We start from the raw sequence: 4818 nt of genomic DNA, 5'->3' as shown, positions 1-4818 counted from the left end.
AGAAAATATTTGCAAATAAATCATCGGACCAAGGATTAATCTCCAAAATATATAAACAGCTCATGTAGCTCAATATTAAAAAACAAACAACCCAATCAAAAAATGGGCAGAAGACCTAAATAGACATTTCTCCAAAGAAGACATACAGATGGCCAAGAAGCACATGAAAAGCTGCTCAACATCACTAATCATTAGAGAAATGCAAATCAAAAGTACAATGAGGTATCACCTCACACCAGTTAGAATGGGCATCATAAGAAAATCTACAAACAACAAATGCTGGAGAGGGTGTGGAGAAAAGGGAACCCTCTTGCACTGTTGGTGGGAATGTAAATCGATACAGCCACTATGGAGAACAGTATGGAGGTTCCTTAAAAAACTAAAAATAGAATTACCATATGACCCAGCAATCCCACTACTGGGCATATACCCAGAGAAAACCATAATTCAAAAAAGATACATGCACCCCAATGTTCATTGCAGCACTATTTACAATAGCCAGATCATGGAAGCAACCTAAATGCCCATCGACAGAGGAATGGATGAAGAAGATGTGGTACCTATATATGATTGAATATTACCCAGCCATAAAAAGGAATGAAATTGTGTCATTTGCAGAGACGTGGATGGACCTAGAGACTGTCATACAGAGTGAAGTAAGTCAGAAAGAGAAAAGCAAATATCGTATATTAACGCGTATATGTGGTATCTAGAAAAATGGTACAGATGAACCAGTGTGCAGGGCAGAAATAGAGACACTGATGTAGAGAACAAACGTATGGACACCAAGGGGGGAAAGTGTGGGCGGGGGGAATGAATTGGGAGATTGGGATTCACGTATATACACTAATATGTATAAAATAGATAACTAATAAGAACCTGCTGTATAAAATTTTTTTAATTTAAAAAAAAAAAACCCCACAATACTGTGGAGAAGGCAGCAGTGGCAGCAGCAACGGCAGCTCTGGAGATGCAGTCCCGGTCCTGGCTTCAGCCCCAGTCCCATCATGGTGGCACTCGCTGAACTCCTGGCCGCCCTCGTGGCCACAGCCTCGGGCTACTTTGTCACGTGCCGAGGAGTGCTTCTTTGAGCAGGTCACCTTGGGCACCAAGATGGGCCTCATCTTCAAGGTGGCTGAGGGCAGCTTCCTGGACATCGACATGGAGATTACAGGGCCTAATAATAAATGAATTTATAAAGGAGACTGGGAGTCCAGTTGGAAATACACATTTGCTGCTCACATGGATGGAACATATAAGTTTTGTTTTAGCAATAGAATGTCCAACATGACTCCAAAGATAGTGATGTTCACCGTTGATATTGGGGAGGCCCCAAAAGGACAAGACATGGAAACAGAAGCTCACCAGAACAAGCTAGAAGAAATGATTAATGAGCTCACAGTGGCGATGACAGCTGTAAAGCATGAACAGGAATACATGGAAGTTCGGGAGAGAATACACAGAGCAGTCAATGACAGCACAAACAGCAGAGTAGTCCTTTGGTCCTTCTTTGAAGCTCTTGTTCTAGTTGCCATGACATTGGGACAGATCTACTACCTGAAGAGATTTTTTGTAGTCCGGAGGGTTGTTTAAAAAGCCTTTTCCTGATGGTCCCAAACTCATAATTCACTGTTTACCAAATATCTTGGGCATAATAATGTCATTAGTTTCTATGTTTTTATTTTCTGAACTGTACATTCAAAGCTTATGTTTCTTTGTGATTAATAGATATTGGGGAAAAACACTTTTTCAGGAAAATTATAGTGAAAATTTGACATTTGATTGGCATAATTTCATATTTGAATTCTTCCTCCATTATACAGGTCTTTCCAGAACTCAGACGCTGTAAGTTGAATATAGGTGTATAGTCCTTATTATATCTTCTTTCCTTTTCTTTCATAATAAAATACAGTTTGTTCAGGATAGTACTTTACTGATAGCACTTTACTAAAATGACTGCATTCTTGGGATCCCTAATCCTGCAGTTCAAGTCATTAAAGATTCATTTTGTTGAATCTTTATGAGAAACAACAACCTGAATCTTGACATTTTCTGTCCAGCCGAAAATGGCAGAGCCCTGTGACTTAGAGGATGCTACCAGGTGGTATTTTCATACTTTGTCTACCTTGTTTTTGCATTAAAGATAAGTCTTTAACCAACAACCTTTCCCTCCGCTAAAGTTTTACTCTGAACCTTAGAACTCAGTCACCTCCAGTTAAAATTGTTGACACAAGCAGCTAATAACCATTTTTTGGTTTCTGCCTAACCGTGTAAGAAGTCTCTATTAAAGCCAATTCTCTAGGTGTTTCAGTGAACTGTAGTTCTTTTTCTTTCTGTGCTGGCACATCCACTTCTCCACTCTTGGCACGTAGGAGGTATGCATTCAGTACTAGGAAAAAATCTGGATTTCTGATGCCAAAGGGTTAAAGCCTCTTGGATTTCTTTGCAGTGATATACAGCCACTATTTCATTTTTGGTCAGTGGCATTTTGGTCACTGTTTAATTAGGGTACTGAACATCACTGTCAGTCCTAGGGGTTTTGTTTTTGTTTTTCTTGGGTCTTTCTATTTTTTGTTTTTCTTTCTTTCTTTTGTTTTACTTGGGTCTTTCTTTTCTTTTGAATTTTGTTTTGTATAAAACGAAATGACTTTCTCTGATGATGGGTTTAAAATTAAAAGAGCATCTAGTTTTGGTGTGGGGATGATCCAGAATTATGTTGTGACTGATGTATATAAGTTACTTGCGCTTTTTTTTTTTTTTTTTTGGATCTTTGCAAGGGGAAAACTACAAGTAATGAGTTTTATATCATTAATTTAAATTTGTTACAGGTTTTCATGTTCAGGATAAACAATTTTTCAACCTTGGGTGAAAATACTTGAAACAGTTTCAGGTGACTGTGTTTTACCTTAGGACAACTGTTGCATTCCAATTTGTGTGCGCGTGTGAAAACACTTCAAAATTGAGTTAAAAGATGTAAATTTACAATTGGTTGTGTATCTAATCTGCCCCAGGTTCAATAAATAAACAATTCTCTAAAAAAAAAAGAGTTTACATATATGGATCTTGACTTATATGACCCAAATGAGAATGCCCACATAATATAAGAAACCTATCCTACTGATTTAAGCCATTACCAAAACATACACACACACCTTTTAGTTCAATTACACAAGAAACAAAAAAGCTAACTTTTAATATTGTTAATCGTGAATAGTCATATGCTACTTTAATTTAGTCCCTTTTTTTATAGTTCTGCAAATGCAAAGCTAGCATAACGATTTGGTGGAACTCGTATTAATTAGTTCAATTCTAGTTACTAAGCACTTAACACCAACCAGAAATATTTTAAATGTTCCTCTTTGTATACTAGCTAAAAATTCTCTAGCCCATTTGCCCACCTTAAGACAGAAGATTATTTCTTCAATCCAAAAGGAAGATATTAAATTAAGTGGCATACAATGAATATAGTGGGTTGAATTGGTGGTCCCTGAAAAGATAGGTACATGTCCTAATGCCTGGAAACTGTGAATGTTACCTTATTTGAATAAAGAGTCTTTGCAGGTGTAATTAAAGATCTTGAGATGAGGAAATCATCCTGGCTTACTAGGTGGGTCCTAAATCCAATAACAAGTGGAGTATTAAAGTCAGTCCTTATAAGAATCAGTCCTTATAAGAGAAAGGCAAAGAGAGATTTGAGACAGACATAAGAGGAAAAGACACAGAATAGAGAAGGAGGAGGCTATGTGACCACAAAGGCAGAGACTGGAGTGAGGTGACCATAAGCCAAGCAGTGCCAACAGCCATCAGAAGGTGAAAGAGGCAAAGAATGAATTCTCCCCTAGAGCCTCCAGAGGGAGTGAAGCCCTGACAAAACCTTGATTTCAGACTTCTGGCCTCCAGAGCCATGACAGAATAAATATCTGTTGTTTATGCCACCCAATTTGTGGCAATTTGTTACAGCAACCATAGGAAGCTAATACAGTGAACAAAGGCATTTTGGTAAGGAATCATGGGTTGAAGTCCCACTCCTGTCATTCAGTCCCTATTTGCTCTTTAGTAAGTTGGTTAGCCTCTCGCCTCTCTGAGCCTCCATGACCTTATTTGTAAAAATGGGATAATCAAACCTGTGCTGCTATCCCCCAGGGTTCTGATAAGAATCAGATGAGATCATATAGGTGAAAACATTCAGAATACTGTAAAATCCTTTACAAATATGAATTATTATTCTTATACTTTATCTGGAATTTAATGAGGTTTGGAGCCCAGGCTCTTTATGCAAGCCCACTTGCTGCAACCCTTTACATAAATCAGCACTTGTCTAATTTTAGCAATGCCAACATTATATCAAATTTTTTTTTTTTTTTTTTTTTTTTTTTTGGTATGCGGGCCTCTCACTGTTGTGTCCTCTCCCATTGCGGAGCACAGGCTCCGGACGCGCAGGCTCAGCGGCCATGGCTCACGGGCCCAGCCACTCCGCAGCATGTGGGATCCTCCTGGACTGGGGCACGAACCCGTGTCCCCTGCATCGGCAGGCGGACTCTCAACCACTGCGCCACCAGGGAAGCCCTATATCAATTTTTAATATTAAATTTTATTTATAGAATTAAACTATCACTAATATACATAGTACCTCTTTAGTGTTAGGATTTAATGAAGGTCTACTTAGCACTAACCTTATCTATTTCACTTCCCTCCATATATCTTTACTACTGTCACACTTATTTAGAAAAGAGACCATCGAATTGGTTTATTGCCCCCATATACATTAACAAATCAGTTCTAACTGATCTGCCTTCAATACTATCTGTGAACTCACTT

The 4818-nt window shown here is 38.4% G+C and overlaps 1 pseudogene; it reads left to right on the top strand.

Annotated features, from left to right (window-relative positions):
• Positions 1-1007: 1007 nt before the first annotated feature.
• On the top strand, positions 1008-1631 carry LOC116755714 (annotated as a pseudogene).
• Positions 1632-4818: the final 3187 nt, after the last annotated feature.

Source organism: Phocoena sinus, chromosome 6 (genome assembly GCF_008692025.1).
Source record: "Phocoena sinus isolate mPhoSin1 chromosome 6, mPhoSin1.pri, whole genome shotgun sequence".
NCBI classification, from domain to species: domain Eukaryota; kingdom Metazoa; phylum Chordata; class Mammalia; order Artiodactyla; family Phocoenidae; genus Phocoena; species Phocoena sinus.
The sequence above is the reverse complement of the archived record's forward strand: the minus strand, read 5'-3'. Positions and strand labels throughout refer to the sequence as shown.